The sequence below is a fragment of the Schistocerca gregaria genome, chromosome 4 (assembly GCF_023897955.1).
Source record: "Schistocerca gregaria isolate iqSchGreg1 chromosome 4, iqSchGreg1.2, whole genome shotgun sequence".
Classification (NCBI taxonomy): Eukaryota; Metazoa; Arthropoda; class Insecta; order Orthoptera; family Acrididae; genus Schistocerca; species Schistocerca gregaria.
In genome coordinates, this window is record NC_064923.1 from 750,981,666 (window position 1) to 751,006,905 (window position 25,240).

General features: G+C 43.3%; 1 protein-coding gene and 1 pseudogene across 1 annotated transcript in view; one reads left to right on the forward strand and one right to left on the reverse strand.

Annotated features, from left to right (window-relative positions):
- Positions 1-25,240, reverse strand: part of LOC126365893 (uncharacterized) — a 468,728-nt gene that overhangs the window by 145,211 nt on the left and 298,277 nt on the right. The gene's annotated exons all lie outside the window — the stretch shown is intronic.
- Positions 6,183-6,300, forward strand: LOC126268450 (5S ribosomal RNA; annotated as a pseudogene).

The window sequence follows — 25,240 nt, forward strand, 5'->3', positions numbered from 1 at the left end:
AGCACGGTAGATTTAATGCCGTGTATTTCAGATTACCGCAGCTATATTAGGGTACATTTAACAGCATTCAAAGAAAAATAACTAATAAATCCGAAAGGTGTCAAAAGTTAGGTTTATTCACGTGCTCTTGCACAACAGCCACCACTAGTCGAGTCCAAAACTCTCTCTCCCGTAGAGGATGGATCACATGTTGGCGAAGCAGCTGAGATTTAATCTACAACTTGGTACACAGTCTGACGAGCAGTATCAGGGTACTGAACTTTCCAGCCACTGTCACTATATTACACACGTCACATTTCTTACACGGCCGGTACTTTGCGTAAATCCTACAGCTTGACTTCGATAGGAAATGGTCAGCGCTATTGTAACATGTGCCAGGGTGGAGGTGCATGCAGTCATTGGAATATTAGAAATGCGAGCTAAGCTAACTGAAATCTGTCTAAGATTAGAATCGTGTTTACAGCTGAAATATTGTAAGTCAAAAATGCGTGCGCATGCTGTAAATATGTTTTCGTTAATTTTGTGACCGAGGAAGGAATTTAAAAAAAAATGGCTGTCCCAATAGATTGTAGTCATTACCAAGAAATACCTTCCAAAGGTGAGTAAACATCCTTTTTTTCACTCCATAATGCCAAGCTATTCTCCATTATATACACGTGACTCTTCCCCTCCGTCTAATTCAGAACACGTGATGACCGAGTTCCTTGTTCCAGAACTGTCACACTTTCCTATTGTTCTAGTGTCTAGCGGCGAAAAGTGCCTTTAAGAGCGACGCGTACTGCGGAGCGCAAGCCAAACTGCTTGCAGGCACTAAGCATAAAAGGCCAGGGCAATTAAACGTAACCGTGAGAAATCTGCGTAACGGTGACCGACATCACATTCAAAGCAAACAATAGCTTACTCCGCAGAAGAATGTCTAATAAGAGTCGACTGTCGACCAGCATTCTCAGGGCAAAGCTGCTTCCGTCTCTTTCCTACAGTCAAAAAATTTCTTGTTCAGGAAAAAATTGTGGGAACAAAACACGTTCCAAATTTCTGTTGTGCAGTGCTTCACTGTCACTGCTTAACAACTCTGTCGTTAAAGAATAATTACATTTACGAATACCGCACACACAACATTCCCATTGCAATCACCGATGTTGCATAGGAAGCTTCCATCTCTTTACATACCATAAACTATCCAGTCTGCCACTACCGCTTCTGCAATATAAGAACGGGAGGCGTACTGTACTACGCATTATTAAAATCTGTTGTGTAGATTTTGTTGTGGTGTTCAATCCGAAGACTGGTTTGATGCAATTCTTCACAGTAATCTATCCTGGGCAAGCCTCTTCATCTATGCACCATGCTTTCTTCTACTCGAGCTATGCCGTAAGTTTCTTTTCTCCCCGTCTCGACTCTGTACCTCCTTCTTCATTATGTGATCTACCCACTTAATCTTAAGTATTCTTCTGCAATCAAAAGCTTCCCGCCCTGTCTTCTCTGCGTGCTTATCGTCCACGTTTCACCGCGGTACAAGACTACAATACACACAAATATCTTCAGAAAAGCCTTCCCAATTCTTAAATTTATAATCGATGATAAAGAACTTCTCTTTTCCATAAACGTTTTCCTGATATTGCCGGTCTGTATTTTGCAACCTCTCTACTTCGACCAAAGGTAGTTATTTTGCTGCCTAAATTGCAAAAGTCATCTACGTCTATCTACACCTACATGGATACTCTGCAAATCACATTCAAGTGCATGACAGAGGGTTCATCGAACCATCTTCACAATTCTCTATTATCCCAATCTCGTATAGCGTGCGGGAAGAATGAAAACCTATATCTCCCCGTACGAGCTCTGATTCCCCTTATTTCATCTTTGTGATTGTTCCTCCCATGTAAGTCGGTGTCAACAAAATATTTTCGCATTCGGAGGAGAAAGTTGGTAGTTGGATTTCGTGAGAAGATTCCGTCGCAACAAAAAACGCCTTTCTTTGAATGATGTCAAAAAAAAAAAAAAAAAAAAAAAATGGCTCTGAGCACTATGGGACTCAACTGCTGTGGTCATCAGTCCCCTAGAACTTAGAACTACTTAAACCTAACTAACCTAAGGACATCACACACATCCATGCCCGAGGCAGGATTCGAACCTGCGACCGTAGCAGTCGCACGGTTCCGGACTGTGCGCCTAGAACCGCGAGACCACCGCGGCCGGCAATGATGTCCATCCCAAATCCTGTATCATTTCTGTGACACTCTCTCCCATATTTCGCGATAATACAAAACGTGCTGCCTTTCTTTTTCGATGTACTTAGTCCTACCTGGTAAGGATCCCACACCGCGCAACAGTATTCTAAAAGTGGACAGACAAGCGTAATGTAGGCAGTCTCCTTAGTCGGTCTGTTACATTTTCCAAGTGTCCTGCCAATAGGACACAGTCTTTGGTTAGCCTTTCCCACAACATTTTCTGTGTGTTCCTTCCAATTTAAGTTGTTTGTAATTGTAATAGCTAGGTATTTAGTTGAATTTACGGCTTTTAGATTAGACTAATTTATCGTGTAACCGAAGTTCAACCAATTCCTTTCGGCACTCATGTGGATGACCAGACACTTTTCGTTATTTAGCGTCAAATGCCAATTTTCGCACCATACATGTATGTTTGCTAAATCGTTTTGCAGTTTGTTTTGATCTTCTGATGACTTTATTAGTCTATAATCGACACCGTCATCTGCAAACAACCTAAGACGGCTGTCAAGATTGTCTCCCAAATCGTTTATGTAGATAAGGAACAGCAAAGGGCCTATAACACTACCTTGGGTAACGCCAGAAATCACAACGAACTGTGACCCCTCTGACAGGAAATCACAGTACCAGTCACATAACTGAGACGATACTTCATAAACACTACTAGCCGCTTGTGTGGTACAGTGTCAGGCCGGCCGCGGTGGTCTAGCGGCTCTAGGCGCTCAGTCCGGAACCGCGCGACTGCTACGGTCGCAGGTTCGAATCCTGCCTCGGGCATGGATGTGTGTGATGTCCTTAGGTTAGTTAGGTTTCAGTAGTTCTAAGTTCTAGAGGACTGATGACCATAGATGTTAAGTCCCATAGTGCTCAGAACCATTTGAGCCATTTGGTACAGTGTCAAAAGCCTTCCGGAAATCTAGAAATACGGAATCGATCTGAAATCCCTTATCAATAGCACTCAGCACTTCATGTGAATAAAGAGCTAGTTGGGTTTCCCAGTTCGCCTCCGTAGCGTAGTGGTAGCGTTTCCGCCTAACACGCAGGGGGACCGGGTTCGATTCACGGCAGGGAATTGAGTGTTGTGTGTTCTTCAATATCATTTCATCATCATTGACTCGCAAGTCGCCGAAGTGTCGTTACCTAAAAAGGACTTGCAATACGGCGGTCGAACTTCCCCGAAAGCGGCCTCCCGGCCAACAATGCCATACGGTCATTTCCTTTCACTGTGTTTCACAAGAGCAATGTTTTCTAGACCCATGTTGACCGTGTGTCAATAGACCGTTTTCTTCGAGGCAATTCATTACGTTTGAACACAATATATGTTCTAAAAACCTGCTGCATATCGACGTTAACGATATGGGCCTGTAATTTAGTGGATTACTCCTACTACCTTTCTTCAATATTGGTGTGACCTGTGCAACTTCCCAGTCTTTGGGTACAATCGACATCATAGCGCACGAAATAGGCACTTGAAAATGGGAATCATTTCCCGAAGCGCGTCGTGCACAATATAAATAAGAAGATAATCGTGACTGACAACACAAAACGGTATTATGTAAATAAACCCACTGACATTTAGTATTTGGAGGACGTCTCGTGACTGCAAGTGCTGTATTGCACATGACAAACTTTTCGTTCCGTTTGCGGGCGTCATCGCACGGTGAAGCTGTCAGACAAGCAGTGACTGAAGCGAAGGGCAGAGTCTGCCGGCGACTGCAGCGTCAGAGGCCGCGACTGACTCAGAGGGCAGCACAGGAGGCGTTAGGAAAGGCTGCTTTCACAGGCCGCGGCGGGCGTCTCCAGGGGAGGAGGGAGGAAGGAAGCGGCGCCTACTATCAGATGCGCCGCCGGAACTCTTGCAGGCCGCCTGCTTTTCACTTTCGTCAGTCTGTGTGGCGCCGCAGTGAGTCCACACCGGCACACAACAAAGTGTCAACAACTAAGTGCACCCTCACTTTCCGTCGGTTTCTGCTTTTCGTCGTCGTCAGGATACTTTCACGGGCAACCTGAATAATCACTCCTTACTGCTACGACAGCCTTGGGAGTGCCAGGCCTAACAAAACTAGTGAGCAAGATGTATGAGACAGGCGAAATACACTCAGACTTCAAGAAGAATATAATAATTCCAATCACAAAGAAAGCAGGTGTTGACAGATGTGAAAATTGTCAAACTATCAGTTTAATAAGCCACGGTTGCAAAATACTAACGCAAATTCTTTACATACGAACGGAAAAACTGGGCCGAGCGGTTCTATGCGCTTCAGCCTGCAGCCGCGCGACCGCTACGGTCGCAGGTTCGAATCCTGTCTCGGGCATGGATGTGTATGATGTCCTTAGATTAGTTAGGTTTAAGTAGTTCTACGTTCTAGGGGACTGATGACCTCAGATGTTAAGTCCCATAGTGCTCAGAGCCATTTGAACCATTTTTTGAAAACACTGGTAGAAGCCGACCAAGGGGAAGATCAGTTTGGATTCCGCAGAAATTTTGGAACACGTGAGGCAATACTGACCCGACGACTTATCTTAGAAGATAGATTAAGGAAAGGCAAACCTACGTTTCTAGCATTTGTAGCCTTAGAGAATGCTTTTGATAATGTTGACTGGAATACTCTCTTTCAAATTCTGAAGGAGGAAGGGATAAAATACAGGGAGCGAAAGACTATTTACAATTTGTACAGACACCGGATGGCATTTATAAGAGTCGAGGGACATGAAAGGGAAGCAGTGGTTGGAAAGGGAGTGAGACAGGTTTGTAGCTTCTCTCCAATGTTATTCAATCTGTATATTGAGCAAGCACTAAAGGAAACAAAAGAAAAATTCAGAGTACGAATTAAAATCCACGGAGAAGAAATAAAAACTTTGAGGTTCGCCGATGACATATTAATTGTGTCAGAGACAGCAGAGGACCTGGAAGAGCAGCTGAACGGAATGGACAGTGTCTTCAAAGGAGGATATAAGATAAACATCAACAAAACCAAACCAAAATAATGAAATGTAGTCGAATTAAATCTGGTGATGCTGCGGGAATTAGATTAGGAAATGAGACGCTTAAAGTAGTAAATGAGTTTTGCTATTTGGAAGGTAAAATAACTGATGATGATCGAAGTAGAGAGGCTATAAAATGTAGACTGGCAATGGCAAGAAAAGCGTTTCCGAAGAAGAGAAATTTGTTAACATCGAGTAAAGTTTTAAGTGTCAGGAAGTCGTTTCTGAAATTTTTTGTATAGAGTGTGGCCATGTATGGAAGTGAAACGTGGACGATAAATAATTTAGATAACAAGAGAATATAAGTTTTCGAAATATGGTGCTACAGAAGAATGCTGAAGATTAGATGGGTAGATCACATTACTAATGAGGAGGTATTGAAGAGAATTGAAGATAAATTTGTGGCACAACTTGACTAGAAGAAGGGATCGGTTGGTGGGGCATATTATGAGGCATCAAGGGATCACCAATTTAATATTGGAGGGCAGCGTGGAGGGCAAAAATCGTAGAGGAAGACCAAGAGATGAATACACTAAAGAGATTCAGAAGGATGTAGGTTGCAGTAGGTACTGGGAGCTGAAGAAGCGCACACAGGATAGAGTAGCATGCAGAGCTGCATCAAACCAGCCTCTGAACTGAAGACCACAACAACAAACAACCACAACGATCGTAGCTTGATAACCCACAGATCGCATGACTACTCAAACGTGTACAGTTAAATTTGATTATTCCAGAATACGATACTTCACTACAGGTAAATCAAACCACAACGATGAAATGAAAGTAAATAAATATGTGCGGCGGAAAACTTGGACCAAACGTTTTGATTTGTAGGCACTTCAGTGGCTTCCGTGTCGAGACCTTTGCCTTTGCCATCAAACAGCTTTTTACCCCCCTCGGAAAGCCGACTGGCCAGCTTCCAGGATTTTTCATCTAATTAAAAAATTTTCACCGATAATCGAAGAAGGGGCCAACGGCTTTGCAGCAGTGGTAACACCGGTTCCCGTCAGCTCACCGAAGTTAAGCGCTGTCAGGCTGGGCCAGCACTTGGACGGGTGACCATCCGGTGTGCCGAGCGCTGTTGGCAAGCAGGGTGCACTCAGCTCTTGTGAGGCAAACCGAGGAGCTACTTGATCGGGAATTAGCGGCTTCAGTCTGGAAAACTGACATACGGCTGGGCGAGCGGTGTGCTGACCACATGGTCCACCATATCCGCAACCAGTGACGCCTGTGGGTTGAGGGTGACACGGCGGCCGGTCGGTACCGATGGGCCTTCATGGCCTGTTCGAGCGAAGTTTGGTTTTTACGAAGAAGGGAGGAACGAAGACTACAGGTGTATAGTCCGCCGACAACAAGATCACCAGAGACTCAGCACAAGCTCGGATCGGGGAAGGAGTTAGGACGCGCCATTTACTAATAATGCATCCCGACATCTGTCTCAAACGATTTAGGGAAATCACAGAAGACTTAAATCTGGATTTGAACTAATGTCCTGCCGAATACGAGTCAGTCCACTGTCTTACCGCTGCGCTGCCAAACGCGGCATTGGTAATCGAACCGGGTCGTCTGTATCAAACGGCAACTACAATAACCATCTGACCTAGCAGGCAGGTCCGTTCCCGCATCATACCTTCACTCACTAAAATGCGAGACAACATATGTCCATTAAATCAGTGTAACGCATGATTATTTAAACTTTCCAATGGTGTGCCCAAATGTTCAATTAAGACTACAGACCAGCATATACATTTTTTTGCCTACCTTTTTTATTGCCTTAAAATGTTCATTAGAGAGACTATTTTTAAAATTCATTAGTGTAAAGCGTGCTATAAATGTTAAAATATGTTAAAACCGCGATTTACTGCACGGCGGTCTAGCCATCCGAATACCACCGATGTAGTAGTATAATAGCTATCTACGGAGCAGGGGTGCTGTTAGTTTCGGATAGTACCATAGAGGACATTTGTATCAACTAAAATACTATTATCAACAAGATTTCTCTTCGTAAGAATATTCAATTATGATAAACAGTCTGGAAGCAGGTGCTTGTCTCGCGTATGCATAACGTGCCATTTCGCTTTTTCTTGTACGAAGGTGAGTATCTGAAAATAACAAACGAATTTGTACTGATAGAAGAGGTTCGAAAACTAATCTCAATCGTTAAAAAACGCTTGGATTGGTAAGCAGAAGCCAGTCAATCGATATTATTTCGTCAAAATGAGAATGTTCCGACATCTGCGAAAAAAAGGCCAACTGTACTACGGTTCAGGCATTGTCGATTAAAGATTTGTTCGATTTCAATATTAAAAAACACAAGCTGAAACTTTTAAACGCTTGTTTTGTTTTTCAAAACAACATTTTTCGATTTATCAGAATGTACATGCAATTACATTATACCTTTTTGTATCTTGTCAGTTGGCCTTTTTTTCTATAGTACGTGGAATTTTTTAGGTTTTTTATGATTTCGATTTTCGGTGCACGTTTTTATCACGACTTTTCAGTCGAATACATTTCGTGAAAAACATTTTTTTAACCATCCCTACGTACTACGTTGGAAAGTATCATTAGTTTCAAAGCAGTATTCGAAATTTTGTGCTAGGTTGAAAATTGTGGCGTTCATAGTTCCCACCAACTGCCCTGGCACTCTGCGAAGGCAAAGCCCTTTCGTCGACTTCGTGTACTGTCCTCTGTGTGCAAGTTTTTTACTTAAAAATAGTAAATAATACAGTCTTGAAGGTGTACAAGAAGAGTCGAATGTCAGTTTTGTAAACTGTTTGTTATTTTTATTGAAAAAAATCACAAATATCGGTTCCAAAATCGAGCGCCACCTTTTCCTAGCCCCTTAATTCTTTGTCAACAGTATGGAGACAAGAAAACCATTTCTTTATCTATGTCTAAACTTAACCATTATTGAAAATCCGTCCATCATCAGTCTACTGCTACCGGACGCTCCAACATGTACTAACGAAGTCTTTAAAGAAAACTGCGTGCCGCGCAGGATGTTGCGTTAGCACTGTGGCAGGTATGGAAAATCCTACGCGTAGCCCGAATATTTCGTCTATCGACTGTCACGAGTTCGACAAATTAAAGAAACAAGTGTACGGACAAAGAGTCGCCAACAGCGAAAAGAATGTCTCTATGCCTAAGAAACCAATATCTGTGTTCAGGCAATCCCAAAAAACGGAATTTTTACATCTCTTCGCAAGTACAAAATTATCGTGTTGAAAAGTAACATTGTTCTAGTAACTTGTAAGTACCCTATGTAAAAGATAGTAGCAGTGTCGTTTGACTACCATCCTAATGCAAGCTTTTCAATTTAACGCCACTTCGGCATCTTATATGTCAGTTTCGCTACTTAATTTATCAAGAAGCTGCTCATTTGGCCTCGCCAAGCTTATAACTAGAATCACGAATGATGACGATCCAGTTCAGGCTTGCTCTGGGCACCTGCGTCAGGCGTTCTCCGGCAGCCAATGAGCTTTCAGTAGTGTTTTGATCGATTTGCTGTGAATGTTGCATGCGGTGTAAGCATTAAACGCGGTCGTAGCGAGCTGTTTAGTGAATTTTAATTCTATTTGTTACAAATTGTCATGGCTGATGGTGGTGTTAAACGAAAAATTCTACATAAGCAAGCGGAAGGCATAATTCGCAGGATACACTATTTCTGCCAGCACAAAGCACGTGTATGGAACGCAAATGTCGCTTGTAACCGACAACAATGCAGTCCCTGTTCGCGTCTTGAGCCACGCGATACGAAATCGTTCATGAATCTGATTACGAGTACAATAAACCCCGTTTCTGACCTTTCCACCAAAGAAAAATCTGATGAATCGAACCCGAGACCTCGTGTCAACAATGCAAATCACTAGACCGCGGATGCGGTCTATTTTAAACGATTAAATTGTGTCATCGATGAGGCGACGGTCTTTAGGTGCCATTATATTAGTCATATTATTGACCTGAACAAAAAGCACAACTGCTGCATATATCGGATCTGAAAAACGTTAATGCACAACGTTGCAGTCAGTGGGTGGTATCCTACAGCGAGTCACCAGACACTCCCACCGAACGAGTGGTGCAGTGTTTAAAACACAATGTACTCCATGGCAGTACAGATTTTGAAATCCCCTACGACTCACCCTGCTATATTTTTTCTCTAGTTCCGTAAGTTATCTGGAGCGAAAGCTAAGATGGCTCCTTAGGAAACGCCACAACCTGTTTCCTTCCTCACTTACTGGCTATTCGAGATATTGCTCCGTCTGTAAGGACATCGTTGTCGAAGGGACGTCAAACAGCAATCTTTCCAACGCCAACCACTAAGTAGTATCGACAGCAGACAACAGTAAGTATTTTTCTCTTCATCAAAACCTGATATGCTCTACGTATCACTGAAGCAAACATCAAAGAGGTTAGTAGATCAGGTACCGCTCAATCAGATAAAGTTAAGCTTTTAATTCACTCGAGTGTCACGCGCAGATGACTACACTACGACATACTGTGTGACATGCTTGTGTAAGAGCTCTGTAATTCTTATCTATATGACTTAAGAGATGCGGCAGCAAATTTAGAATCAAAAGAATGGCTAAGAAATAGGTGAAGAAATCGCATTCGACTGTTCCAAAATACGCTGCGTGGGCCACTAAGACCCGCCATGCAACTTCGCACATTGAATTCAACGAAAGCGCTGATGGGCAATGCGGTCCTGGTGGCAGTTATTAGCTGTTGCTTGAGAGAAGCGAACCCTACCACTCGCACGCTCCTTAGAGGAGTTGGACGCAACTACAATCCTTATTTTAAGCGGATTCCAAACACTTGAAACAGGGTAGAAGTCCACACAAATAGCATTTGTCGTGAGGACTTTAAGTCAACAGAAGGCTGGTCCTCAGTTTTTTCACATAGGCAGTAATCTCTAGAACAACCAAAATGAAAATTGTTAGATCTTCTCTTCTTTTCGTAGAACACTTTAATAATAATTCCTAGTCTCTGTGAAACTAGAGGTTAAGTTCATGCACATCAGTACTGAAAATGGTCCATCCCTGGTTGTATTGTCTATTTCATGTCAGTATTTATGTGTCTGTTTAAGTATGTTGTTACTGCAATGGAAGTATGAATACGGTATGGTCAGTGTGTTCTTCTTTCTATGCCCTGACACCGCACATGCTGGTAATATTATTTGTCGAACTTCTGTCTGATCGCTGGTCTCTGTAATTCTGAATCAGTACATGTCTGTATCATTCAAGGGTTTACGGGTCACTAATCGTAAGTCTTGCCAGACTGTCTTTTTACCCTGTAGGGCAAAAATGTTCAGTTGGGCAGAAAAAATCTGATTTTATTTTTTTACCACGGACAAATGAAAACCAAAAATTTTTGTGGTTTATTGATCTTAATTATATTTTAATGAAGAATGAGTAAGTTCAACACGTTTTTGTTTGATTTCACACATTAAAAAAATCAATGCAGTTATAATGACCACTAATTCATTCTTATCAAATTCTGGGTACATTTATTTCGTACATCAGTCCATTTTAATGCCATTGTGAAAAACCCTTTCTACGAAGCAGTTGGAACAATAGATACTAAAGATAAATGATAACACGTCTAGAAATGTTACAGATTTCATTCTTCGAAAGCCCTTCCATGATTTTCTTCCATTTCTCAGCTGCGCGCTTATATTTGTCATCAAAAGATTGTGCCCTGTTCAGACTTTTTTTAACTATTGGAAAGTCTCCGTATAGAGTCCATGTCCATTTGATCGACGATTAAAAGTTCCGAAGCTTTGTGAAAGTGGTCGTAATTTATTGGTGATTTTAACTTTAAAAGCTTCTTGGAAAGGATGCTGTTTTCTGAGGAGTCATTTGAGGGTGACAGCCGGCCGAGCTGGCCGAGCGGTTCTAGGCGCTACAGTCTGGAACCGCGCGACCGCTACGGTCGCAGGTTCGAATCCTGCCTCGGACATAGATGTGTGTGATTTCCTTAGGTTAGTTAGGTTTAAGTAGTTCTAAGTTCTAGGGGACTGATGACCTTAGAAGTTAAGTCCAATAGTGCTCAGAGCCATTTGATTTGACGAATATTCTACAAAATTGATGTAGAACAGTAGAAAATCGTTCCGAATAGATTCTTTTGCATTACTGCTTCGTTCACGCATCATTTCTCTTGTCGTACTTTTTATTATTTGATCAATCTTTTCGCGAATCCCGTGCATTTCAAAATGCGTCTCAGCAACTGACAAGAGAACGTGATTCGATCTTCTTCATTGTTATTCCCATGGAAAATATGACGTTACCCAGAAACGCAAGTACACCAAAGTTTTTACTTATCTTCTTCACATGTGATTATTTTCCTGATAGACGAAGCCACTCATTGCGGAATTCCAGAAAATGAGATTTCAGTGCAGGCCATATTTTTAATACTTTTTCGATAGCAGGACTAAGAGATAAAAATCTCGTGGCAACATGTTTTATTATTTCTTCCTTTTGCGTCTTATTCGCTTCAAATTGTAGTTGCAGGTCCGCTCTTCGTCTAGCAGATGTACTGAAGCGACTGCATGTTTTCAGTGTCAAACTTTCTACATTCACTTCCAGTTTATCAGTTCTGTATTTTGCGGCACTGTGGAGAATATGGACGGGGCAATCAGTTTTGACAATTTTTACCATTTTCAGCTAAAAGAAGATGTGTAAATGGAGTGGTTTCTGCCGAAGACTACATTACTGCTGTCAGCGTCCAGTGCCGAAACTTTAATCAAAGAATCGTAAGCATATTGGAAACTTTTTTCTATTGTTTTATTATTTGCATCTATCGCTACAGAAAAATATAGATTGTTCTCTTGGTTGGTCTTTAAATATTTTTAACAGATTCTTTGGCCAGCACTTGGCGTGTAACAACTTCCGCTTTTGTTCTTCCAAAGCTGCCCGGGTTCCCGGGTTCGATTCCCGGCGGGGCCAGGGATTTTCTCTGCCTCGTGATGGCTGGGTGTTGTGTGATGTCCTTAGGTTAGGTTAGGTTTAAGTAGTTCTAAGTTCTAGGGGACTGATGACCATAGATGTTAAGTCCCATAGTGCTCAGAGCCATTTGAACCTTTTATCCAAAGCTGCTTGTATAAGGAAGCAATATGTGTGAACAATACATTCCATTGTAACTAAGAGAATGATTTACCGTGTGATATACAGATGCGAGTTCTCAGAAACAATCTTGTCCGTCTCCGAGGCAAATGGTTGAGGCTTCTACAAATATTTGGATAAGGTACTTGATGCTCTATTGCTAACAACAGTCATGCGAGATTTAGTAGATGCAGGTTGTTTTACATCAGCAACGGCTAGACGGGCACAGGAGAAATCTCTACTGCAGAGGCGGCAGTACGCCTTGAACCAGTTTTCTATTACTCGTCTCAACCAGGAACAAATATTTCCCCAGTTCCGCTTTCTTTAAAGCTATTCTACCACTTCTAGACGAAGTATATGTGTCACTATCACTTAAATCACTCATTTTGTCTATAGTTTTAGAAATCATTCATAAGCGCAACTCGTTCACCACTTAGCAGTTCCCGCAGAACAATGAACGAAGTTTTCAACTAGAATGGCAGTCAAGGATGGAATTTAAAAATCCTTCCAGTATTTTTAACATGCGTTAACATAGCATTTAAACGAGTTTGCGAACGAACGAAAATGTTAAACCCAAAACTGTAGAAAGTGAGACGGCTGACAAATAAATAGAAGACTGTAAACCAGACACACAGAGGCAAAGAAAGACGTGCGGCGACATGCGAGAGGATGGGAATCGGTGAATATCGGCCAGGTCCGGGACTATCGTAGACTGATAGCCAAGCTAGTCGTATCTTCATGCGGTACGTGCGTAGATAATGGCTACTTGCCACCTGTGGCGCATAAGATTTCGCAATAATAATCGAATGAAGTTGAAATACGAGACAGAGCCTGTCCCTGAAGGACATATAAAACTATGCCGGAAATACGGGACGTCTTCTCCACACTATTCGTCACGGTCGACAACCACGAACGTTACAAATCTGACTACCGTAATACTGCGTGAAGTCGCCTCAGAGAAGTGCCTTTAGCTGTCGGAATCATTTGTCTCAAAACGTACGATGAAGCATTTTCCGGTATTCGTAGGAACTAGGGGGGTGTATCAAAAAGAATCGTCCGATTTTTAAAAAATCGTAACTGTTCCGTCATTTGAGATATGTGCGTGAACAACGTACTGTTGGAAAGAGCAAACTCACGAGTTTTACATGGTTCCCGCTAGGTAGCAGTAGTGTGCGCCCATTTCAGTTCAAGTAAAAATGGTGTCGAGATAACAAGAAGCGTTTTGTGTCCGTTTTGCGCAGTGTAGGTCAATAATAACTCTTCACTGTGACTTTCGTACTACGTATGGTGTGGATCCTCCTACAGCACAGAGCATTAGACGATGGCATGAACAATTCCGAGAAACAGGCTGCTTGTGTAAACGCAAATCACCGAGTGTCTACACAGACGTCGAACACATCCGCCACAGTTTCACATGGAGTCCGCAGAAATCCGTTCGCAGTAATCCTCGACAGCTCAACATGCCCACGATGTCCGTCTGGCGTTTGTTGCGTCGAAGTTTACACATGAAACCATACAAAATTCCGCTACTGCAAGCTCTTCAGGAAGATGACAAACAACAACGTGTGGAATTCTGTAATTTCATTCTTGGCTAGACGGACGATGACAGTTTTCTTCCAAGCTTAGTGCTTAGTGCCGAGATAACTTTCCATCTAAATGGAAAGGTGTACTGTCATAATGTGAGTTTTAGAACATGAGAGGGATTCTCGAAAATTTAATGTGTTTCGTCCAGTTTCACGGTAAAAGGTGTATGGTTCATTTTTCTTTGCCGAGAACACTGTTACAGGAAGCACGTATCTTGTTACGCTTGAGAATTTTCTTTTCCCACAGCTCGATACCGATTTGAAAGACTTCACTTGCCAACACTAGCGTCTGGAAGTGCGAGAATTTTTAAATTGAAGGATTACTGAACGATGGGTCGGTCGCACTGGACCAAATGATTCAGCCTTACATTACTGGCCTCCAAGGTCACCGGACCTGACTGTACGTGAGTTTTTCTTGTGGGGGGGTTGTAACCGACTGTTTATGTACCTCCGTTACCCACAACAAGAACAATGAATAAACTGAGAAATCGCATAACAGCAGCTGTGGAAGCTTTAACTCAAGACATGCGCGTTGCAGTGTGGGAACAATTTGAATACCGGAGTGACACATGCCGTGCATCTCAAGGGAGGCATAATGAACACCTATGAAAAGGTATGAAAGAAAACTTTTTGAGTTTCTCGTTCATAAAAAAAATTCATTGTATATGTTTATTAGTTTCAGAAATGTAGAATGCCTAATCGGATATTGTTTTTGATACATACTGTACAATGAAGCAAGGAAAATAATAAACAATGTCACATAAAGCACTTTTTAAGAACACATGCAGTACGGAATTTGTAGCAAAAAATCTACTACTGAAGAGCGGTTCTAGGCGCTTCAGTCCGGAACCGCGCTGCTGCTACGATCGCAGGTTCGAATCCCTCGGGCATGGATGAGTGTGATGCCCTTAGGTTAGTTAGGTTTAGCTAGTTCTAAGTCTACGGGACTGATGACCTCAGATGGTAAGTCCCTTACTTCTTAGAGCCATTTTAACTTTTGTGCTATTGAAAACAAACATTTAAGCGTTGATTATTTCAAAACTTCACTTCTATACTCCCCCCCCCCCCCCCCCACACACACACACACAAGAACCATGCACCTTGCCGTTGGTGGGGAGGCTTTGGTGCCTCAGCCATACAGATGGCCGCACCGTAGGTGCAACCACAACGGAAGGGTATCTGTTGAGAGGCCAGACAAACGTGTGGTTCCTGAAGAGGGGCAGCAGCCTTTTCAGTAGTTGCAGGGGCAACAGTCTGGATGATTGACTAATCTGGCCTTGTAACATTAACCAAAACAGCCTTGCTGTGCTGGTACTGCGAACGGCTGAAAGCAAGGGGAAACTACGGCCGTAATTTTTCCTGAGGGCACGCAGCTTTACTGTATGATTAAATGATGATGGCGTCCTCTTGGTTAAATATTCCGGAGGTAAAATAGTCCCCCATTCGGATCTCCAGGCGGGGACTACTTAAGAGGACGTCGTTATCAGGAGAAAGAAAACTGGCGTTCCACGGTCGGAGCATGGAATGTCAGAGCCCTTAATCGGGCAGGTAGGTTAGAAAATTTGAAAATGGAAATGGATAGGTTTAAGTTAGATATAGTGGGAATTAGTGAAGTTCGGTGGCAGGAGGAACAAGACTTCTGGTCAGGTGAATACAGGGTTATAAATACAAAATCAAATAGGAGTAATGCTGGAGTCGGTTTAATAATGAATAAAGAAATAGGAGTGCAGGGAAGCTACTACAAACAGCAGAGTGAACGCATTATTGTGGCCAAGATAGACACGAAGCCCATGCCTACTACAGTAGTACAAGTTTATATGCCAACTAGCTCTGCAGATGACGAAGTAATTGAAGAAATGTATGATGAAATAAAAGAAATTATTCAGATAGTGAAGTGAGACGAAAATTTAGTAGTCATGGGTGACGGGAATTCGGTAGTAGCAAAAGGGAGAGAAGGAAGCGTAGTAGGTGAATATGAATTGGGGCTAAGAAATGAAAGAGGATAGAATTTTGCACAGAGCACAACTTAATAATAGCTAACACTTGGCTCAAGAATCATAAAAGAAGGTTGTATACATGGAAGAAGACTCGAGATACTGACAGGTTTCAGATAGATCATATAATGGTAAGACAGAAATTTAGGAACCAGATTTTAAATTGTAAGACTTTCCAGGGGCAGATGTGGACTCTGATCACAATCTATTGGTTATGAACTGTACATTAAAACTGAAGAAACTGCAAAAAGGTGGAAATTTAAGGAGATGGGAGCTGGATAAACTGAAAGAACAAGAGCTTGTACAGAGTTTCAGGTGCAGCATAAGAGAACAATTGACAGGAATGGGGGAAAGAAATACAGTAGAAGAACAATGGATAGCTTTGAAGGATGAAGTAATGAAGGCAGCAGAGGACCTAGTAGGAAAAAAGACGAGGGCTAGTAGAAATCCTTGGGTAACAGAAGAAATAATGAATTTAATTGATGAATGGAGAAAATATAAAAATGCAGTAAATGAAGCAGGCAAAAAGGAATACAAACGTCTCAAAAACAAGATCGACAGGAAGTGCAAAATGGCTAAGCTGCGATGGCTAGAGGACAAATGTAAGGATGTAGAGGGCTATCTCACTAGGGATAAGATAGATACTGCCTACAGGAAAATTAGAGAGACCTTTGGCGAACAGAGAACCACTTGTATGAATATCAAGAGCTCAGATGGAAATCCAGTTCTAAGCAAAGAAGAGAAAGCAGAAAGGTGGAAGGAGTATATAGAGGATCTATACAGGGTTGATGTACTTGAGGACAGTATTATGGAAATGGAAGAGGATGTAGATGAAGATGAAATGGGAGATATGAACTGCGTGAAGAGTTTGACAGAGCACTGAAAGACAAGGCCCCGGGAATAGTCAACATTCCATTAGAACTACTGACGGCCTTGGGAGAGCCAGTCCTGACAAAACTCTACCATCTGGTGAGTAAGATGTATGAGACAGGCGAAATACTCTCAAACTTCAAGAAGAATATAATTATTCCGATCCCAAAGAAAGCAGGTGCTGGCAGATGCGAAAATAACCGAACAATCAGTTTAATAAGTCACGGATGCAAAATACTAACGTGTATTCTCTACAGACGGATGGAAGAACTGGTAGAAGCTGACCTCGGAGATTCCATAGAAATGTTGGAACACGTGAGGCAATACTGACCCTTCGACTTATCTTAGAAGCTAGATTAAGGAAAGGGAAACCTACGATTCTAGCATGTGTAGACTTAGAGAAAGCTTTTGACAATGTTGACTGGAATACTCTCTTTCAAATTCTGAAGGTGGCAGGGGTAAAATACAGGGAGCGAAAGGCTATTTACCATTTGTACAGAAAGCAGATGGCAGTTATAAGAGTCGAGGGGCACGAAAGGGAAGCAGTGGTTGGGAAGGGAGTGAGACAGGGTTGTAGCCTATCCCCGATGTTATTCAATCTGTATATTGAGCAAGCAGTGAAGGAAACAAAAGAAAAATTCGGAGTAGGTATTAAAATCCATGGAGAAGAAATAAAAACTTTGAGGTTGGCCGATGACATTGTAATTTTGTCAGAGACAGCAAAGGACTTGGAAGAGCAGTTGAACGGAATGGACAGTGTCATGAAATGAGGGTATAAGATGAACATCAACAAAAGCAAAACGAGGATAATGGAATGTAGTCGAATTAAGTTGGGTGATGCTGAGGGAATTAGATTAGGAAATGATACACTTAAAGTAGCAAAGGAGTTTTGCTATTTGGGGAGTAAAATGACTGATGATGGTCGAAGTAGAGAAGATATAAAATGTAGACTGGCAATGGCAAGGAAAGCGTTTCTGAAGAAGAGAAATTTGTTAACATCGAGTATTGATTTAAGTGTCAGGAAGTCATTTCTGAAAGTATTTGTATGGAGTGTAGCCATGTATGGAAGTGAAACATGGATGATAAATAGTTTAGACAAGAAGAGAATAGAAGCTTTCGAAATGTGGTGCTACAGAAGAATGCTGAAGATTAGATGGGTAGATCACACAACTAATGAGGAGGTATTGATTAGAATTGGGGAGAAGAGAATTTTGTGGCACAACTTAACTAGAAGAAGGGATCGGTTGGTAGGACATGTTCTGAGGCATCAAGGGATCACCAACTTAGTATTGGAGGGCAGCGTGGAGTGTAAAAATCGTAGAGGGAGACCAAGAGATGAATACACTAAACAGATTCGGAAGGATGTAGGTACTGTGAGATGAAGAAGCTTGCACAGGATAGAGTAGCATGGAGAGCTGCATCAGACCAGTCTCAGGACTGAAGACCACAACAACAAGAACAACTTATTTTTGTACTGATGCTAGGGGCGAATAACGTAGCACGCGTTAACGACTGATTAATGAGAATTCATGGGCATCGTTATAAACGGTTACCTGTACTTTACGCCATTTTTTTTAACCGGCGTAAGTATTGACGATGCTGTCTTCACGGAAGTTCAAAAAATGGCTCTGAGCACTCTGGGACTTAACATCTATGGTCAGCAGTCCTCTAGATCTTAGAACTACTTAACCATAACTTACCTAAGGACAGCAGACAACACCCAGTCATCACGAGGCAGAGAAAATCCCTGACCCCACCGGGAATCGAACCCGGGAATTCGGGCGCGGTAAGCGAGAACGCTACCGCACGATTACGAGCTGCGGACTTCACGGAAGTAACCGGTTAATTCAGAACAGTTACAAACACTGTATTAGTGTGTTCTTATATCAGTCGACATAGCATTTTTATTGGGAAGGTAGAACTACCAGAAGACACTGCTCACAATTCATTTCTGTTTGTGATAGAATTAACCGCTAACTCCACAGGTACAACAAATACTTAAATGCTCTGTTGAGCATTATTTTATAGTTCTACGAAAATTTCTCAGTTCTCCAATCTGTTACTGCACCCTGATAAAAGAGATGGCCGACTGTCTGTTGATTTATTACGATATCATACAAAGTCAACTGACAGTTAGTCCGTAAGTGTTATTATTTAATCCTTCAATTTGTGTGGGTTCTTGGTTGCTATGTGAGTACTGGCAGCTTATTACCTATTTCTGTGGCAGAACGGTGAAACATGCGATGGTCGGAAGCCCTCATTACGTGACGGTTTGACTAACCTGGGTGATTCTCTGGGTCGTTCCCGCGCTTGAATAAAATTTCCTCGCCGTTGCCGTCGGCACCTCCTCCGCAGCCGCCTCCGTCATCCCCCGTCATCCGTGTCGCCGCCTCCGCCATCGCATCTCACCCGTGTCGCCTCTGGCGTCATCGCCATTCATTTGTGAAGCGGCCTGTCTTTTGATGGCCACCACTGATGTCCCATCTCCTTCACCTTTCACTTTATCTAGTGTGTTTGCCAATATCATCGACAGTGCCATCACATTTTCCCTACTATTCACCCGGCTACAATCACAGCAACAATGTATCTTCCTATTACCATCACTTCAACTGTTACATACATCCATCTCTGTTCCACTACTACGATCACACATATTCATTATCCTCTCCGGTATTTCTATTTCCCATCTTTCACAGTTACAACTTCATCACCAAGGCTTCCCCTACATTCTTTCCTATTATACACTACTGGCCATTAAAATTGCTACACCACGAAGGTGACGTAGTACAGACGCGAAATTTAACCGACAGGAAGAAGACGCTGTATATGCAAATGATTAGCTTTTCAGAGCATTCACACAAGGTTGGCGCCGGTGGCGACATCTACAACGTGCTGACATAGAGGAAAATTTCCAACCGATTTCTCATACACAAACAACAGTTGACCGCGTTGCCCGGTGAAACGTTGTTGTGCTGCCTCGTGTAAGGAGGATAAATGCGCACCATCACGTTTCCGACTTTCAGATTGTACTATCGCGATTGCGGTTAATCGTATCGCGACATTTCTGCTCGCGTTGCTCGAAATCCAATGACTGTTAGCGGAATATGGAATCGGTGGGTTCAGGAGGGTATACGGAACCCCGTGCTGCATCCCAACGGCCTCGTATGACTAGCAGCTGAGATTAGAGGCGTCTTATCCGTGTGGCTGTAACGGATCGTGCAGCCACGTCTCGATCCGTGAGTCAACAGATGGGGACGTTTGCAAGACAACAACCATCTGCACGAACAGTTCGACGACGTTTGCAGCAGCATGGACTGTAATCTCAGAGACCATGGCTGTGGTTAGCCTTGACGCTGCTTCACAGACAGGAGCGCCTACGATGGTGAACCTGGGTGCGCGAATGGCAAAACGTCATTTTTTCGGATGAATCAAGGTTGTGTTTACAGCATCATGATGGTCGCTTCCGTGTTTGGCGACATCGCGGTGAACGCACATTGGAAGTGTGTATTCGTACTGGCGTATTACCCGGCCTGATGTTATAGGGTGCCATTGGTTACACGTCTCTGTCACCTCTTGTTCGCAATGACGGCACTTTGAACAGTGGCCGCTACAATTCAGATGTCTTACGACCCGTGGCTCTACCCTTCATTCGACCCCTGTGAAACCCTGCATTTCAGCAGGATAATGCACGACCGCATGTTGCAGGTCCTGTACGGGCCTTTCTGGATACAGAAAATGTTCGACTGCTGCCCTGGCCAGCACATTCTCAAGATCACTCACCAACTCAAAACGTCTGGTCAATTGTGGCCGAGCAACTGGCTCGTCACAATACGCCAGTCAGTACTCTTGATGAACTGTGGTATCGTGTTGAAGCTGCATGGGCAGCTTTACCTGTACACGCCATCCAAGCTCTGCTTGACACAGGCGAATCAAGGCCGTTACTACGGCCAGAGGTGGTTGTTCTGGGTACTGATTTCTCTGGATCTATGCTCCCAAATTGCGTGAAAATTTAATCACATGTCAGTTCTAGTATAATATATTTGTGCAATGAATACCCGTTTATCATCTGCATTTCTTCTTGGTATAGTAGCAATGTTAATGGCCATTCATGAAGTTCAATAGTTATAACTTTTGCAGCCATTGACTTTTTGGATATCTAGCAGTTCAGCTATCAATGCCAGCATCACACGCAGCAGTCATTGCTGCAACACCACCAGCAAAATCACCACTCATCCCATCAGTGTCATCACCTCATCCAACTGATCTTGTTCCATGTACGATGTCATACCGAAACAAATCTGTGTGTCCAGACTAACCAACATCCTCACGTAACACATTCCTAAAGAATCCTCGTAAGTAAAACACTATTTGCCGAACTTGGACATATCCCGTAAAAACTGTCATAATTACATCTTCAAAGCCGCCCGGTGTGGCTGAGCGGTTCTAGGCGCTTCAGTCTGGAATCGCGCGACCGCTACGGTCGCAGGTTCGAATCCTGCCTCGGGCATGGATGTGTGTGATGTCCTTAGGTTAGTTAGGTTTAAGTAGTTCTAAGTTCTAGGGGACTGATGACCTCAGATGTTAAGTCCCATAGTGCTCAGAGCTATTTGAAGCATATGAACATCTCCAAATGCCAACTTCCGCTCCCTCCTGCTGCATATACTCCCTGTGCATCCTTGCACGTACTCGGTCGTCTAAGCCACAGATAACCCAGATTTTCTTGTCGCCTACCTATCCTCACTGCTGTTATCAGTAACCTCAAAAGATTAGGATAGGAGGGAACTAAACATCAATCCTCATTTCCAGGTCCGCAGCAACTAGCAACTCCGGTCCCAAATTCCTAGTCCGGATATTCTGAGCTCCCTTCCAATATCAAACTGAGCACCTTCTATAGCTCACTTTAAAACTTTAATAACATTCTTGTGGCTTTCCTCAAACACTCTGGCACAGAAGAAAAAAACAACCTGCTGTAGTGACACCTAAGTTACGGTACTTGTCTTGTATGGAATTCCAATACGTTAATTTTTCCGCGACAAGTTAAATGCGGCATAAAATAAGTTTCGAATTGTGCATACGATAACTGGCAAGCGTTTCCAGAAAGCGTATGAGCGGTGCGAGCTTCAGACTGTTAGTGAGGGCGGAGCCATTAGGTTCCCAAGTATGTGAGTGGTTCGAAGCCTTCTTATGTAACAGAATACACAACTTGGTCCTCGACAGCGAGTGTTCGTCGGACACAAGAGTATCGCCTGGGGTGCCCCAAGGCAGTGTGACAGGATTGCTCTTGTTCCCTACACATAGAAATAAATAATCTGATGGACATGGTGAGCAGTAACGTGTATTACCTGCTGATGATGCTGTAGTGTACGTTGAATGACTGTAGGAAGATGCAAGGTGACTTAGAAAAATTTGTAGTTGGTATGATGATTAGCATTTTTTTTCTAAATGAAGAAACATGTAAATCAATGCAGACTAATGGGAATAACGTTCTTCAAATAAAGCATTAATAGTGTGATGCTTGACACAGCTACGTCTATTACAAATATACGCGTAACGTTGCAAAGCGATATGAATTGAACGAGCATGTGATGACTCTGACAGAGAAGGCGAACGGTCAACTTCCCTTTATTGGGAGAATTACAGGAAAGTGTTACCTATCTGTGAAGGACACCGCGTACGGAACACTAGTGCGACCCATTCTTGAATACTGCTCGAGTGTTTGTGATCCCCAACAGGTCGGATGAAAGGAAGACCTCGAAGCAATTCAGAGGATGGCTGCTAGGTTTGTTACCGGTAGGTTGGATCAGCAAGCGAGTATAACGGAGATGATTCGTGAGCTCAAATGGAAATCTATGGAGGAAAGACGATGAACTTTTCGCGAGGCGTACTGAAAAAATTTAGAGAACCGGAACGATTCTACTGCCGCCGAGTACACTGCGCATAAGGGCCACGAATAAAAGAATAACAGACCTTAGGGATCGTACAGAGATACACAGATGGTCAACCTTCCCATGCTCCATATGGGAGTCGAACAGGTAAGGAAGTGATTTGTAGAGAAGCAAGATACCCTCTGCCATGTACCGAGCGGTGGCTTGCTGAGTACGAATATAAATGTAGATAGTTCATATCTGCAAAGACACCTTTGTAACAGTTTTATCTGGCGATGTCCCATTCCCTGACATTTCAATGGACCAAGTCCTACCAAAAACGACGCTTCTTCAAGAGATGTTAAACGCGTAGTTTTATCAAAGCTATATATTTTCGTAACACTTAAGCTAAAATTTTAAAACCTCTAAATTCAGCACTTTATCTTCACGAAGATGTACTCCAATATGGCTTTTGCTCAGTTTCCAACAGACGATCACAGAAACAGACGTCTAACAGACAGATGACCTTAATAAGTGGTATGGAAAAAAAATAGAGATAACTGCGGTACCTCATACCGCAAAGTAATCTCGCAGCCTCTTTGTATGGTGTAGCACCTGCTCTGCTTGATGTACGTGGAGCTTGTTTCACCTCTCCCCACGCCCAACTACACTATGTGATCAAAAGTATCCGGACACCTGGCTGAAAATGACTTAAAAGTTCGTGGCGCCCTCCTTCGGTAATGCTAGAATTCAATATGGTGTTGGCCCACCCTTAGCCTTGATAACAGCTTCCACTCTCGCAGGCATACGTTCAGTCAGGTACTGGAATGTTTCTTGGGGAATGACAGCCCATTTTTCACGAAGTGCTGCACTGAGGAGAGGTATCGATGTCGGTCGGTGAGGCCTGGCACGAAGTCGGCGTGTCAAAAAATATCCCAAAGGTGTTCTGTAGGATTCAGGTCAGGACTCTGTACAAGCCAGTCCATAACAGGGATGTTATTATCGTGTAACCACTCCGCCATTGTGAACAGGTGCTCGATCGTGTCGAAAGATGCAATCGCCATCCCCGAATTGCTCTTCAACAGTAGGAAGCAAAAAGATGCTTAAAACATCAATGTAGGCCTGTAGTGTGATAGTGACACGCAAAAAAAACAAGGGGTGCAAGACCCCTCAATATAATACTCGACCACACCATAACACCACTGCCTCCGAAGTTTACTGTTGGCACTACACGCGCTGGTAGATGACGTTCACCGGGCATTCGCCATACCCACACCCTGCATCCGGATCGCCACATTGTGTACCGTGATTTGTCATTTCACACAATGTTTTTCCACTGTTCAATCGTCCAGTGTCTACGCTTGTTACGCCAAGCGAAGCGTCGTTTGGCATTTACCTGCGTCATGTGTGGCTTACGAGCAGCCGCTCGACCATGAAATGCAAGTTTTCTCACCTCCCGCCTAACTGTCATGGTACTTGCAGTGGACCCTATGCAGTTCGGAATTCCTGTGCGATGGTGTGGATAGATGTCCGCCTATTACACATTACGACCCTCTTCAACTGTCGGCGGTCTCTGTCAGTCAGCAGACGAGGTGAGCCTGTACGCTTTTGTGCTATACGTGTCCCTTCACGTTTCCACTTCACTATCATACCGGAAACAATGGACCTAGGGATGTTTAGGAGTGTGGAAATCTCGCAAACAGACGTACGACACGAGTGAATCACTTGACCACGTTCGAAGTCCGTGAGTTTTGCAGAGCGTCCCAGTTTGCTCTCACAATGTCTAATGACTACTGAGGTCGCTGATATGGAGTACATGGCAGAAGGTGGCAGCACAATGCGCCTAATATAAAAAAAACGTTTGTTTTTGGGGCTGTCCGGGTATACACTTCAGAAAGTAGATGGCGCACAATGTTGGCAGTTATAAAAATATGTGCAGAATGCAGTTAAACAGTTGCTACAGTTACTGAACATACTCAACAACCGGTTATTTGTTCGAGTCAAATTTTTCTTGCCACCGCTAGTTTACTGCATGCTACTGCTTCACGAGTACTGATTCGCTGTGTATTCCGTGAACAGGCTGCTATTTGTATTCTGGTGTTTGGTTTTATACTATAAAGGTCCAGAACGGTAATTATCTGCTGTCATTTGCATCTAACCACTTGCCTCTGTCAACAAGATCTTTTACAATGAAATCTCATCACAGGGAAAATACACTCCTGGAAATGGAAAAAAGAACACATTGACACCGGTGTGTCAGACCCACCATACTTGCTCCGGACACTGCGAGAGGGCTGTACAAGCAATGATCACACGCACGGCACAGCGGACACACCAGGAACCGCGGTGTTGGCCGTCGAATGGCGCTAGCTGCGCAGCACTTGTGCACCGCCGACGTCAGTGTCAGCCAGTTTGCCGTGGCATACGGAGCTCCATCGCAATCTTTAACACTGGTAGCATGCCGCGACAGCGTGGACGTGAACCGTATGTGCAGTTGACGGACTTTGAGCGAGGGTGTGTAGTGGGCATGCGGGAGGCCGGGTGGACGTACCGCCGAATTGCTCAACACGTGGGGCGTGAGGTCTCCACAGTACATCGATGTTGTCGCCAGCGGTCGGC